The sequence below is a fragment of the Choloepus didactylus genome, chromosome 16 (assembly GCF_015220235.1).
Source record: "Choloepus didactylus isolate mChoDid1 chromosome 16, mChoDid1.pri, whole genome shotgun sequence".
Lineage (NCBI taxonomy): Eukaryota > Metazoa > Chordata > Mammalia > Pilosa > Megalonychidae > Choloepus > Choloepus didactylus.
In genome coordinates, this window is record NC_051322.1 from 9608390 (window position 1) to 9624834 (window position 16445).

General features: G+C 38.1%; 1 long non-coding RNA gene across 1 annotated transcript; it reads right to left on the reverse strand.

The window, feature by feature from the left end:
• Positions 1–259: 259 nt before the first annotated feature.
• Positions 260–12446, reverse strand: LOC119511814. Its single transcript, XR_005212248.1, has 3 exons — positions 12081–12446; positions 7581–8012; positions 260–361 (listed from the first exon to the last, which is right to left on the reverse strand). It is a non-coding gene; the product is annotated as an uncharacterized LOC119511814 (long non-coding RNA).
• Between the last annotated feature and the right edge of the window lie 3999 nt (positions 12447–16445).

Genomic DNA, 16445 nt, shown 5'->3' on the forward strand with positions numbered 1-16445 from the left:
CCCCTAACATGAAAGTAAATGAGGATTTCTTATTATTTCAGTTTGCTAAAGTTGTCAGAATGCAATATACTGAAATGGGTTGGCTTTTTCAAGGGGATTCATTAGTTTACAAATTTACAGTTCTAAGGCCATGAAATTGTCCCAATTAAGGCATGAAGAGGAAGATACCTTCTGTAAGCTAAGGCTGCTGGCATCCAGGACACCTCTGCCACATGGGAAGACACATGGCCAGTGTCTGCTGGTCCTCCTCTCCTGGGCCCGGTTTTAGAAGAGCTCTCTCAGTTTCTGTGGGTCCTTCTTGCTTCTCCCAGGCGTTTTCTTCCTCAGCTCATGTGCTCCCCTCATGAGCTCTCTTAAAGGACTGCAGTAAAGGATTAAGACCCACCTTGAATTGGATGGGTCACATCTGCATGGAAACAACCCTATCAAAAGGTCCCACCCACAATAGGTCTGTACCCACAAGGATTAAAAAATATAGTCTTTTCTGGGGTACATAACAGCATGCTTATACTCATCTTTCCCTCTAAATTTCAGATACTTTTCCTACTGATTTAGTTATTGGTAAGTGGTATAATCAAATTTAGAATTGCACACCTAATTTAGACCATTTGGATAAAATGCATACATAGATGACTGTTTTATTTTCCCTAAAACTAGTTCTGAAAAGGTCACCAAATGAAGAATTGAACAAATGCCAATAATCTAAAGAAAGGATTTCCTCTTCATATTTAATTTCTCCTTTTAACCATTTAAAGGCAGGACATAGTCTTTTTTGTTTGTTTTTTTCAACTACCTGAACTGAAAGGAGTATACTGATATAACATTATTAATGTTTACTGAGATACTTTCCTATGCACCAGCATTTCGAAAACAATAAGTGTTTGTAAACTCATCTAATCATCAAGGCAAGAAGGATGAGACAAGCACCGGTTTTATGCCCCTACAGAGATGAGAAATGAGCACAGAGAGATTCAACTCCCCAAGGTCAATAACTTATGTGGTGGAACCAGAACTCGAATCCAGACAGCCGGCTCTTAAATTTCACAACATACTTCCAAACTTGCTTTTAAACTTTACAACATACTACTTTTGTCAACTCCTATGTGTGCGTGAACACATACGTACACACACACACACACACACACACACACACACACACAAGGCAACTGAAAGAGTATCTGAAACTTATTTTGGAGAATAAGGAGACACACCTGCTCCTTTTCTTTGTCTTCCTACAGTCCCCTTGAAGAGGCTCCCTTCTTTGCCCCATGCTTCTGTCCTCTCTGCCCCATTGGCATAGGAACCACTTGGACAGCCCAGGGAAAGAGATCCCAGTCACAAATAATCCATAAATGTAATACACAATTCATACAGAAAGAATTATTTTTATGGGTGTAAGTGTTTTGCTGCCTATAACATATGATCAGGGGAATATTCAAGGAGCAATCTCTAAGGAGGTTCCATATAAAATATTCTAGCAAAATAGAAAAATACAAAATGAGACCTCAGCCATGCACAACACAGCCACGGCAAGGCCATTACAACCTGCATTTAGCAGTATCAGCTGAAAGAGAGTGTTAGGTGACCTGAAAGATACGACTCTGGCATTGACCATGAAGGCACACATTAAATGTACTCTCTGTCAATTACAATATTGAATCTAAGCTGAAAAATGGCCTTGGAAACTAGAATATTTAACCAGCGCATTGACCTTTAGCAGAGTTTTATAGAATAAGGCATAAACAACTTAGGAAAGCTTCATTTTCCTGGCTCTCTCTTAAGTCCGAGGCTGGTCAGTTTTCTGATGCTGATGTTAGAGAAGGTTGAGGAACTGGGTCAATAATGACGTCACATCACGTTAGGCACGTAACTTTGGTTGCAGAATAACTGAATTTTTCATTTGAAAGAGTGGGCAGCAGCCAGTCCATTAACATTATTTCTTCAAAGGTAATTAACAATTTGATGTTCAAATTTAATGCCCTTTACTCATTTCTAATCTTTTGGAGCAACTGAGGCATTTCATCTTTTACTAAATAATCTTTCCTGTTCTATTCTTTTTGTGTCCAAGTATATCACTCAAGATCCAATCAGGAGAATACAAACCACGCTAGGCATATTAAATAGAGAGATGTAACGCAGAGAATGCATTACACAATTGTAGGAAGTCTGAAAGCAAAAACTGGGTGCTGAGGAGCAAAGGGACTAGTGACCAAAAGAAGCTACTATCACTCGGGCTGGGGAGACAAAAAGTGATGAGAGTGGTTACCAGAATCTAGGAGAGAAGAGGCCCCAAGGGGCAGGTTCTCAGATCCTTAAACATCCTCCAAAAATATTTTTATTGCTACCTATTGAAGGAAACCTGAACATCCACCCTGGCACTCAGGGCCATCTGTAATATGTGTACAACCCAACTTTTTCACATTCTCTTTCTCTACACCTAACGCACCACTCAAAAAGTCTCGTCACTCTGTCTTGAGTACATCCCCTCTATTGTCTACTCTGTCCCACTTTTCTGCCCCGTAAGGCCCAGTTCAAATGTAATGACTGCTCCATGAAGCCCTGCAGGATAAGGTGCTTCCTCCTTTGGTCTACACAGCACTGCCAGCTCTTCTCTAATGACACTTCTCACTGCATTTGGAGTTTGGAGCAATTGGAAAACAGAGAAAACAGATGTTGGAGCAAACCTTTATTGACAACGCAGAAAACAGAAACACACATAGGCCTTTGAACTATACTATCTGCTTATTAGGAGTGGGAGACGTCATTCTGTAAAAGGGTCTGATGTCCAGATTTACAGAGAGACCAAGGGAAGTCCTAAAGAGAGGGCAGCAAACTATTGGGGCATATCTTTTAATTCTGAAATTTTTACTTTCTGAGATTTAAAAATGCTTGATAAAACCAAGGATTGGTCCTAAATTTATATAATCTAAGGTCTGGGTTCTGAGAAGAGGGGGTAATTCTTAATCTACATTCAGCAAGTACCTCTGGGAGCGAATTCTAGTCAAACAGAAGAAACACGGGGCCTGGGGCTTCCCTCTGGACTGAGTTCTGCTTGCTCTGAGCCAGGGTCCTGGGTACCGTGCTCAGGAGCAAGGAAGGAGATTAAAGTGTTATTTCTATGTTGTTTTGTACTTGCTTTAACTCATCTATTAAACAGCAAAGTGTTAAAGAAATAAGAGGCTCATGGGTATATTTCTGCAAATTAGAGCAGAATCTTACCCAAAATGGGAGATCAATAAAAGTTTTTGTGAAATAAATCATATTGAATTTTAACATTTTGTAAAAGAGATGCTGCTTAATCAGCTTGTTACAGACAAGCTCTAATTGACACTTCAAAAATAATTTCTTTATGGCAGAATTCTTTCTCATCAATCTCTCATCAAAAAGTAGTTGCTAAGCATGTACAATCTCATGAATCCAAAATATCCTCAGTGTGTCTATCAGTACAGTACAATGGTGGACTTCTATTCCAATTCCAAGATGGATTTCAGAGTGCCAAGAAGAGAGTATTTGGAATAAAGAAACCTGCTGAAATATCTCTTTAAAATATTTGATATAATTAACAACATAAATATTTTCATTTTTTCCTTTGCACATTTCTCTGGGGTAGCTAAGGCTGATTAAGGAGAAAATCTAGTGAGAATTAGGAGTCATATAGGTTGTTGTTTCCCAGGAATAGTCTGCAAGTGATGGGATTAACAAATGGGGTTTGAGACAAGTGACTTTTGAATAGAGAGCAAGAACGGAAACTTTGAGGGAAAAGTCACATGGTAGCCGGGCACCCTATAGGATATTGAGGCTATGGAAATTCTGATTATTAGATAAATCGTACTTGTTATGAATTGAATTGTGTTCCCCAAAAGGACATATCCACTTCCTAATCCCCGTCCCACAAATGTGACCCCATATGGAAACAGGATGCTTGAAGATGTTATTAGTTAAGACGAGGGTGTGTCCTAATCCAATATGACTGGTGTCTTTATGAAAAGAGGAAATGTTGACACAGACAGAGAAGACAGCCATGTGATGGAGGCAGAAACCTAGTCTGCCCCAGGCCAAAGAAGGTCCTAGATCATCAGCAAGCCACCACCACAACCCTACAGAGGGAGTACAGCCATGCCGGTGCACGACTCAGTCTTCCAGCCTCCGGAACCATGAGGAAATAAGCTGCTGTGCTAAACCACCCAGCTGACAGCAGCCCTACCAAGCAAAAACAATATTACTCTGGGAAAAAATCAAAAAAGATGAATTGGGAATTTACTACTACTGAGTGCCTTTTCTCCCTGCCATTTTGAAGCTGCATTCATATTTTAATTATAGGATCTGTGTTTCTCCTGCACCGTTGTTTATTTACATCTTCCCTGTCTCTTGGTCTTACGATGATAACGTTCGTTGTGCCTCATGACTACTGCAGGCAGGATTATTCACTGGCATAGATCTGACCACCCCCTGGGGTGAGGAAACAACCTTAAACTTCTATTTATGGCTTCTTAAAAGTGCATCCTTAAAATTTCCCAATTTTAATATTTTCCACTATTAAAATATTTATACAGAACATGTATATAATTTATGATTGATGGAGAGATGGGAAATAACTGTACATTTTACTAATGGAGTATGGGATCAAAAATATTTGGACTCTACATTCTCATAAGCTGCTCTCAACAGCTTCCCTAGAGTAGCAAAGGGAAAATGGAGAGAGGCCTCCAAGGCAGCCACAAGGTCTCCCTGAATGTAGTTTAATGTAGTTAAGTGCATGTTATTTTAAAGGATTATAGGGCAGAAGATGTAAGTATCACAATTCAGGCCCTTTGCTACCAATACTGGGCGACTGACCCACTAGAGAAGCCGGCCGTGCAGCCCTCCTCAACCCAGAGTGTGTCATGCCACCTTCTACAAATGACAGCTCTGCTTAAATGATAAAAGCCACCAGAAGCTCTCTGTCAGTTTCTTTTCCTCTCTTCCAGCACCACCAAGATGACTAATGTGCTCCTGTCTTCAGGCTTGGTCTCTGTCAGTTCCCATGAATTTTTTGGCCAAGGCAGATGCTGTGTGTACTAGTGAAGCACACCGGTCTGCTTCTCATTGTCTACAGCAGACTCTGTCGTCCAAGGATCAGTCCTGCGAACACACATGCTGACTGCCAGTCTCCGCCAACTCCTCCTGCCTGCCCATCCATCTGCATGGACCTTGGCTTTGGGCTTTCCAACTAGCCCTGTCATTCACCCACAGACCCTGCAGGCCCAGCCTGCACGGCACTGATTACTCCCCCTAGCCTTTCCAGCATCCTCCCTCAGGAACATAAAGTATGGGCCCTTGGTCTGAAATGAACATTGCCTCTTCTTAGACAATGTATATGGCAACAGCCTGGGAATTTCCACTGTCATTTCTCACCTACCAGATGCAGGTATTCATTCAAAACCACATTCTAGGCACTCTTCAATTCTGATGCCAGCTTACCCTATGATTACCATGCCTATCTGAACCTAAGTATGCTTTAACATATGATAATTTAAAGTGTACAGGTGAAATCTGTAATGGACCAAATGTGTATACAATGACAAGTTCTTCCCCCAGAGTTGCCAGCCCTACTTTCGAGAAATAATATTTTTAAATTCCCAGAAATTTCCCATTTATATGCATGTATATAAGCATATATATGCATGTGTAACTACATATAAGTACATGTATAATACAATATAGTATATTAAATATATAATCTTAAAAACAGAAATGAGAATATACTATACACAGCAGTCTGTAATCGGTCTCGTTTACTGCTGTACAACATGAAAATATCCATAGATGAACACATAAAAACTTTCTTTATTCTTTCTTAAGAGTTGCATAATATTCCACACATGAATAACACTGGCCATTTCCCTTAGGGATCTACCCGACAACTAAGTTAGCTCTGCTTGCCCTCAGTTTTTCCTCTTTTCCATCAGTAAGCTTCAGAGTCATGGCCAAAGAAACTGCCAATCACACACACAAACACACGTACACAAAACTAAAAGTACCTTTTGAAGTAGCAAATGAGGAAAAAAGGTTGAAAGCCAGGAAAAAGAACACCTTCAAAATTAATGTGAAGTCAGTAAATGTAATGTTAATGTAAAAGTCAATGTTAATGTAAAGTCAGAGATTGTAGGATAATTTTAATGCTATGATTTAGTGAAATTAAATGATTTAAGACCACATTAATGTTATTTTCATCTGTAGTGCACTTCTAATTTTAAAAGAGACGTTAAATAGGTAGAAGACAAATTTCAAACTTAGGTTGTGTTCGGTCAATCTATAAAACTTCAAGATGAAGACAGCATCATTCAATATGACGTTCTGGAGTTGCTAGAGGCTTTCCTCTATCTAAATGAAGCATCAGTGCGACCTGGGGTGAAACTATTTGTTATTTTATGAGAAGATTGATTTCTGTTGGGTAACACATTTTAAGAATAATGCATGATATAGCTCAGCATTAGAGATTATAACCGGCTAAAATACTGGATGCCTATGGAGGAAGCAACAAATTCTAATCTTGGTGGGCTACTGGATCTATAAGCTTTCACTGCCCCAAGCAGAACTGTCTTTGACAAAGGCCACATATTAAAATTACTTTTGAAACAGCATTCTTCAAAGTTGTGAAGTGCTATTTCTCCTGCATTATAAAATGTATTTTAATTACGATATAAGATCTGCATTTTGCACTAGAAAATAAACCTGGACTTGGACTCAGAAGTCACTCCTACAATTCTGGCTATGTCATTGAACATAATCAATTTACTCATCTCTAAAATGGGAAGAGTAAATTTGGTATACTCTTAAATTTGTTCATAACACACATAAAAGCACTTTGTGCTACACAAGGTGTAGAAAATAACTAAAATGTCTGAATCATGAGGAAGTAAGAGCAAATAGAAGGCAGAATAATGTGTGCAGAGCATAATGAGTGTCCCTTTCTCTGTTCTTGCAATGGAAAGATGAAATGAAATTTTTGGCAATTTTCACCATGGACAGGAAATTGGCATTGCCTCTGACTGTGTTTACTGATGGAGTGAGCATTTAGAGTTCTCAACAAAATGATAAAAGAGACAGCAGTTGAAACTTGCCAGGAAATCTTTCTCCTAGCTTTATTCCAAAGAAATGGGTATTGGTGGTTTTCTTGGTAATTTTCTCAAAATCTCAAATGGGCATTTTACACAGGAAGAATAAGCACTATTGTAAATGGTACCTTGCTTCATGTTAACAGCCTTTGGTTAAGATTTGAGTCCCGGGTTTTACAAAAATGAAGGGTCAGACAATGGGAAGAATCAAATGTGAAATTTTTAATAATAATAAACTAAGATTTTGGCAAAATAATGATTTTTCTAATAGCAAAATTGATTGTGACCAAAGTTCTTCATGCACACGTCAGCATCTTGCAGATAATATTTTTATCTCCACTCAATTAAACATCTATTCACACCTGTATCGGTGAACCCCTTCTTCACAGCCAGGACTAATATAGGAAATGCAGGACCCCTCAACCTAGGATGTAAGGAGAGGCAGGATTCTGAGACTGAAAAAGGGACTTATAATTCACTTACTCTCTATCCAGAAATATATTATGAAATCTGAGGACTACAGCTGAGATTCTTCATGATTTTGTAAGAAATGTCCATAGAGATCTGATATAGATGGAATAGCAGATGAAGATTTGCCCGTTGCATTAGTTTTCTCTTGCTGCATAAATACACACTTAGAAGCTTAAAGGAACCCGCCATGCATTAGCTCACAGTTCTGCAGGTCAGAGCCCAGCTTCTCTGCTCAGGGTTTCATAAGGCGAAAAACAACGTGTTATCCGGGCTGAGTTCTCATACGGAGGCTCTGGAGAAAAGTGTGCTCCATGACCATCCTTCTTAGAGGCAGAATTCAGTTCCTTGCAGTTGGAGTCATCAGGTCCCTGTTTCATTGCTGACTAACGAGGCTGCTCCCAGCTGCTAGAAGCTGCCCACGTTCCTGCCGTCCAGTTCCTCCATCTACAAGCCAGCAAGGGCATGGTGAGTCCTTGTACTTCAAACCTTTGACTTCCCCTTCTTTGACCAGCAAGAAAAAATCCTCTGCCTTTACAGAGCTCATGGGATTAGGTCAAGCCCAACTGGGTAATCTTGCTATTTTAAGGTCAACTGATTTAGCACTGCAATTATATCTAGGAGGTCTCCTCCTGCAATACCTAGATTTACAGGTGATGAATAACTGAAAGAAGATGTATGTATACCAGTGGCCAGGAATCTGAGTGGTCTTAGAATTCTGGCTTCCACATGCCTCCAAACCCTATCTAAATAAAGTGTGTTCCATATACACATGCAAGGCTGCATCCAAAGAGATTGCCCTTTCCACTTGTGATCCTGTTAACAGAGGAGTCTTCTGAGATAAGATAGGATTTAAACGCAACCTAATGGAAAGAGCAGAGTCCTGTAGTCGAGCCTCCCTGGTTTCAGATCCAAGAGCCAGCACAAGTGATTGCCAAAGCCCAATGTCTGTCTCACTTTAATCTCTCAATAAACATGCCTTCCCAGTTGCCCTTGGAGCCATAACCGATTCTTCTCTATTCCAGGATAGACTTACTCTGACATAACATAGGGAGAAACATAAGTTGCTATTTTCAGAAGCTTTGTGTGTTTTCATTGGCTATTATCATAAATTTCAGTTCTTAGAACCAGTAAATAATATTTTATAATATAGATGAAGTGCTTAAAAAACAAATACCCTCCCTTCAATTCCTGGCCCCATCTAGATTAGGCTAAAAGTGTTTATAAGAAGCTAGCATAAAATGCATTTTAAAAATTCACATATGAAATTTCAAGGGTCTGATGTTTAATATTTACATGTATTAACATTTAGCAATATCCTACTGGCTTGTAATTAGAGTTGTCTCCCAAGAGGTAGAACATAATTGCTCATTTTGTAGATGTGGCACTTCTGGATCAAGAAGTGATTAAAATATTTATACTGCACAGCTTGCTCAATTCACTTATATTATTAGATTAATTTACTTTGATTCTCTGTGCATCAATATTTTCGCTTTTGCCTTGAAAATGACACTTGAAAGAAAACAACTTTTCATTGTAGTCTTAATAACACCTTATTGTGCATTTGAAATAAAATGATGATAGATTAAGATAAAGCCTGTCCTACATTAATAGATTGTAAACAAGTTTCCTACGTGCAAGATGTAAAATACAAAAGGGACTATTAGTAAAGTCCATTCTGCATAAGACTCTCCTAACAGATAAAGTTTCAATTAGTAATTTGTTAGTGATACATAGTTTTGAAATTTTCATTTACATTAGGAAATTTTATTTTCCATGTTAAAAATATTTCTAATTATGATGAATAAAATTAAAGAATAACATGATTAATAAATTATCTTACTTTCCAGTAATATTATAAACATTATTTCACTTTCTTTCAGGTATACTTATGTACATTTATCTTGGGGCATTTGTATGAATACTTATCCAGTTTTACTAAATCCACTTCTATATTCTACTTTGAAGTTTCAAGTACTAGAAGTTGTTGTTTGGGAAAATATTTTAATTATTAGGTCTCTGAACAAGTTAATGAAAGTGGCCCCTAAAATTATACTCAGGAAAGATCTAAACTTGGAAGTTGGTTTCCAAAGGGCTATGTTTCAAATTATCTTTGCCACAAGGTTGAAAGCTAGCAAGGGAAATAATGACGCGACATTGAGAACACACAGCCGTAGTAACATCCATAGTTTAGTAAATGGGCTTTGGGTACTTCTGACTTAAGCTAAAATAAAGATGAAGTGAACACGAGAGGTTTAATTAAGTGACCAAAATGCTACTCTGCTTTCAGTAATTTTTATGAAACTGTACTCCTGAAAATCAAATCTGTCCACAATCAATTTTAATATAATTTTTGAAGTACGTTAAGGAAATACAGACTTCAGCCTGAGGGCCTCTGGAGGCAATGAGTTTCTATTGAACCTTGCTGCCTTAAGGATAAATTCAAAGATGGAAAAACTGTCAGAACTCGGCACTCCCATTACTGTTAAACATTCACTGCCTGCAGTGGCTGATGACAAGAAAGAAACAAAAACAGAAGCTTGTCCACTTAGACCCTAATATTTTCTGGACGACACTGTGCAGTCCCTTAAGGAAAACAGAAAATGAGAATTAAGTTAGGGAAAAAGACATGGCAAAATATGAATGCACAAAATCTCCCTGGCCAGAAAAAGACCTCTGTGGTCAACATCATTGATTTCACCTAAAGGCAAAATGTTCCTCCCTGTAACAAACCAACCAAAAGAATAATTTCCAAACAGAGGGGGACAAAAAGACCTGGAAAAGATGAGGACGGGAACATTCGTAAAGAAGCCAGTAATTTGAGAAGGCAGCCAGTAAAGAAACTTTGAAAATCAACAACAAATATCTGAGTGCAGTGATATAAACTGAATTCATTCTCCCTTTTAATATGCAAACTCTCATTATAAACAATAATTTAGTGGAATAAAATAAAGTAAAATAACATGAAATGAGAGCCTCCACATACTTTGGTCAGAAGATTGAATCCAGTCATTCAGATGATCTAGAATCATCTCCCTTACTTTATGCCAACTGATTATGGACTTTAATCACTTCTACAAAACACCGTCACAGAAACATCTAGACTAGTATTTGACTGAATAATTGGGAGCTATAGCCTAGCCAAGTTGACACATAATACTGACCATCACAGTACAGTGAGAAAGGGTTCACACTGTAAGGAAAGCCAGCTAAGTAAAGGGCAAGAATAAAGACATATAGCACCAGAGAATAAATGTGACACAGATAACTGGTTAAATATCTCCCAATTGACAACACTGCAGAGGGAGAGACAGGACCCTATTGGTGAGAAATACTAAATGCAATTATTTTATCACTTACATTTGACATCATGAAATGATTTGGGGCATAGTAGTCTATAAATTCCAATAAACCTTGATAAGATCACCTTTTTAAGAAACTAGGTGGTAAAGGAATTTTTAAAGAAACCTGGCCCTTGAAACATCATCTCCAAAAGAATATTTTATTATTTATAAATTAATGAATGACATCAACTATCTCTCTTCACTAGACAACTACAAAAAATATCCCTCATTCAAAGAAGTCACTTGTGCCTATTAAACTCCAAGGGATTATTCTTGATGTTGGCATGGAACCAAACATTACAAAGAAAACTTTTGTACTTCCAAAGGCAAAAATCACACAGAAAAAAAAAAAATCTTTTCAGTGAGTTAAAATGATAAAGGTTTCCACTTGTAATGAGATGCTAGTTGAAACAACTCTTTAGATTTCTCCTGGGGTCTTTACTTGCCAAAGACAGACATAATATTTTCTCATTATTAGCTCTTCAGCAGAAAGGAAACCAAGTATCATGTTCTTTTCCATCTCACAGAGGGAAGGACATTTTGAACTGATAATTTACAGCACTAAACCGAAGGAAAGATGGCTACGGAACTTATAGTGATGCATAATTATTTCACCGAGAGAGACGGGCTGTGCATACTTGTGTTGATTCTGCCTCAAGAGGAGCTCTCCTGAGGAATCTGATTTAAGAAGCCTGAAAATAACAGCTCAAATCTGTTGTCGAGCAGAGAGACCTCATTTCTTTGCTGTGCCTTATGGAGCTCTGAGAGAATATTTTCATGACCCCCAAAAGGAGATCTCAAACAGCCCAAGGTATATTTTGACTTCAGTCATCTCCCCTCGCTTAGGGTATGGTAATTTCCCTATATTTTATTCTCGTATCACTAACCATGCAGTTTGAAACACATCAAATATATCTTTTAATATAAAACTTTGACCTCTAGATAAATTCCATATTCATCTTCAGACATAGTTTAAGAACCAGGATTCTCAATTTTGCACAACAGAATCACAAAATAGAAAAGCATGGGTTCTATCACAAATCATTGATGCTCTGGGTGGGTCCCGGGAATCAGAAAATTGGAAAGCTCTGCAGCTGATTGCAATGGGCAGTGCAATGTACTGGAAGAATTCAGGCAATAGCCTGAAAAACAGAGAATGCTCCATGCTTACCTTTCTGTTGTTGCTTCTCAAAGGCAGGAAGAGGAAATCTGATTACTCATTAGGTATGCACGAAAAGGGGACTCTTGTAGAACGGAAGCTGGGGTTTCGGAGGCACACCCTTCATATGTGGAGACTCTGGAGGCAGACGCAGCTCCCCTTGGCTGTTCTGGCTTCTGGGTTCCCACGGCTTTGAACTCTAACAGGAGGCACCTGCTCTTGCTCCTACTTCATTCTGTTTTCTACTCAGCAGCTAGAGGGCTCTTAGAAAAATGTGAATATGGTTGCACATCGCTTTCTTCAAACTTCAAATTCGGCAACATCTCTTCATCACTCTTGGAACAGGGACCAACATGTTCCCGACAGAGCCTTAGCACGCGACCCAGCCCCGCCCTCCCTGCTCACTCCACGGTCCAGTTTCCTGAACTGTCTCTGCATTCCTCAAATCCAGTCATACTTACACCTGTCCAAGGGTCTTCAAAAATATTTTGTTTGTGTACTGAACTTTCTCCTGTTCTTAGTCGAGCATTTCTTGCTAGGGGAAGCCTTCCCTCCTCTCTAGATTCTAGGGCACTTTCCACAGTTTGTAATTACCTATTTATTTGGGTGATTCCATAATCAACAAAATTTCTCCTGTCATATTTTAAGTCTCCTGGGGCAGTACGCTATCCCTTTCACTGTGGCTTACCCTCAGCATCCAGTGCACATGGTCAGCCCCACTGCAGATTTGTAAAAAAAAAAAAGAATATTCCTTGTGAGTAACACATGAAATGATGCATAAAAAGTACTAAACACTTCTGAAAACTCAGGGGCTTCCCCTAGCACAATTTCTTAAGCACAATCCAGTATACTGTATATGAGGCATGTGAAAAGCTCTTAAATACACAGGATTACAGAATTAATCTGTAGGCTGATTAACAAAATAATCATATTTTGAGCAATATCAAAAATAGCAGAGCTATTAGAAACCTGTTTTTGTAACGGACTTGTTAAAAATTGCTGGAAAATCCTTTGGAGGCTAACACCAAATCACATGTTGAAGACATGCTTTGTGGGCTGCAGGAACTATGTCATCAGAAAAGAAACACAAGCGGAAACACAGAACGTACCACATTGTGGTTCATGATCATGTCATCTGAAACCTCTGAGTTTCTAATCTAAAACAAGGTTAAAACAAACAAAAAACCTGTTTGGAATAACGGTGATTTAAAATCAGGGCAAATGCCTGAGGTTCCAGCCAGGAAGACGGCAAACAAGCTACACGAAATTCAAAAGAATATTTCACCGTGACCAGCTCTGAGACATTCTCTTTCTTAGTATTGAGTTTCAGGCACTAACACAGCTGTCTCACAGAGCATAGAGTTTCAATATAGTTTCAAACATCATCTCAAAGGTGGTGTTTATTTCTTTTTTTCCTCAGTGGATTTTTCCTTGGATCTTTTTATTGTGTACAGATTACTGGCTTTTATATCTAAAGACAAAATAATCCACAGAAGTAAAATAAATCCTCTTGTATGAGAAATAAATCTGTGTTGTCCTATAATGTGCCATGCATGGTATAATTTATAAAGTTAGCAAGAGAAGAGAAGTCTGATTGGCGGTGATTGTGTCTATGAACATCTGAAGGGAGTGGCTAATCATAAACGTGGATTGTATGAGTGACAAATTCTAAAGTTGAGAACCTTTTTTCTTTTTTCTTTGCAGCACAGGTGGTGACTTCTGCCACTATGTGTGGGACGTGATGCTAGACAGTACAACCAGTAATTTGTCAGTTTTCAGATAAACCACCTTACATGGCATTGGTGCACCCTCTTTCTCACATCCTCTGTGGTAGCTAAAGGCCTTGGCTAATTGCTGTGGGTGGCCTCAGATGTATCATTTTAGAGCAGGAAGCAGGATTTGTGGCTTTGTCCCATCAGTGCCCAGGCATAGGCCTGAATGAATCAACTGACTTATCAGCTGGAACAAAAACTTTTTTCAGGCAAATCTACTTGGTGAAAATATTTTTTTTATTTCTGAAGGAAGAGATTACAATGTAAAGGATGTATGATTAAAGCAATTTTAAAAAATCAACATTTGGTGACTTTTAAAATACCTTATTCAATGGCAAGCTCTTTTAAACAACAGGAATACATGTTTACATGCATACTCATGCAAAAACACATATGAACACATTAAATTTGAATTGCATGCCAGATTATTTTATTTATGTTTCCTTTTTATTGAAATGTATTGTCTAACTGATTGTCAATGTTTCAAAACAAAGCAACATTACGGCATGCTAACAGGGCAGAGGAAACTATTTGAAAGGTTTCTCAATAGCCAAATCTGGGCCAATTCGTGCAACAATTGGGGTAACAGATTGTATCTAACAGAATAGAAAAAAAAAATCCAAGGATCATAATTTCATAATTAAATAAATAATTTAATAAATAAATAAATGGAGAAAAGGTAGCTCTCTTATTGGACAGTTCCAACTAATAAATACACAAGGAATGATAAAAATAGAAAATTCACCATTTGGAAACAACCACAGTAATAATTGTTTCAGGCAAGAATCATCAAAGAATGCCAAAATGAATATGCTAAGATTTGATGAAAAACGAAAGATCTACATGGGCCCAAAGTATCTCCCCACAAGATACTAGTTAATTACAAAGAGAAAACGTAAAATTACAGTATACAAGTCTGCCAGACATCACCTTAACTGGTGATCAAAATTAATATCAGTAATTGAATGAATCAATAGCATGTGCCTCCTGATACGATGCACTGAGGAGTTCACCTAATCACTTTTCTGGTATTTTTTCCCAAAATGAATTACATCTATATAATTATAAGTAAGAACCAAAGAAACAAAATGTAGGGACGTTCTATCAAATAACTTGTAAGTAATTTTTTTAAATCTCAAGGATATAAAAGACAAAGACTGAGGGGTATGGGAACAGTGTTTATGTATGGGTTTTGTTTTTTTTTTTGGCTTTTAATGCATTTGTTAATTGTGAACTTTAACATGTATACATAACAGTGACAACTTTCAAAGTACGATTTAACAAGTAGTTAGCATATTTCAAAGAATATCATGGATCACAGTTCCATAACTTCAGCTATTTCCATTATTGTAAAATATACATACAGAAAGGTGTTAACTTTCGATGTACAGCTCAATAAGCAGTTACAGGTAATTTCAAAATTGTTATGGGTTCTTTCCTTTTTATGCAATATAGGGTATATACAGAAAGGTGAAGACTTTCAAAGCACAATTCAATGAGTAGCTATAGAGCAAATTTCAAAGGATGTTATAGACTACAGTTCCATCATGTCATTTACCTTCTTTCAGACATTCCAACAACCTAGCATTTAAGAAAAAAAAAATATATATATATATATATTTATATAAAGTTTCAGTATTCATAGACCTTTGTTAAATCTTATTTGTTACTACCCCTTCCTCTCACTGAATCTCTTTCTCCATGTTCAGGATGTCTACACAGGGAGCAACCTAACTTGTTCATATTGAAAGGGGTGTAAACAGTATGGGGAAGGGGGCTGCATCTAATTGTTGATCTTAAAGAGGCTGTTGCCTCTGGGTTTTAGGACTTGTCTGGCATAGGAACACTCTGGTGGACTTAAGTTTCTGAGAGAGAAAATTTAGCGAGTGAATATCCTATAGAATCTCAGGTAGTGACCTAGGTATTTGGGAATTACTTTTGCTAAGGGCATGGAACACTGTGGCCATTTAGGATGTCTAGCTGGAGCTTATATAAGAGAAACCTCCAGGATAGCCTCTCGACTCTATTTGGGATGCTCAGCCACTGGTACCTCAGCTTGTTACCTTTTTTTTTCTCCCCCTTTTGGTCAAATAGGCATTTTCAATCCCTTGCAGCCCGTGCCCGGCTCATTCCTAGATGTCATATCCCACATTAGAGGGAGATTCATTCCCCTTGGAGTCATGTCCCTCATGGGGGGAGGTTAATGAATTTATTTGCGGGGTTGGGCTTGGAGAGAAAAAGGCCTCATCTGAGAACAAAAGAGGTTCCCTGGAGGTGCCTCTTATGCATAATTTTGGGAGTGCTCAGCCTCCCATTTACAACCCTAAGTTTCAGAAGAGCAAGCCTCAAGTCGAGGGCTTGACTTATTAAGTAGGGGGTTCCTAATTTCACTTAATACGTATTCTATCCCAAGCTAAACAGTCAGTTTATTATATAATCTTCACTTAGTTGTACGATCCTCATCACTCTCAACTTTAAACAACTATCATAATATAATACATCCCAGAGTTCTTATCAGCTGCTAATTCTTCATCCCTAGTATAGTGTAGTGTTAGTAAGATAATTCTATTAAACATAGTCTTTAATATGTAATGGGTAGTTTTTC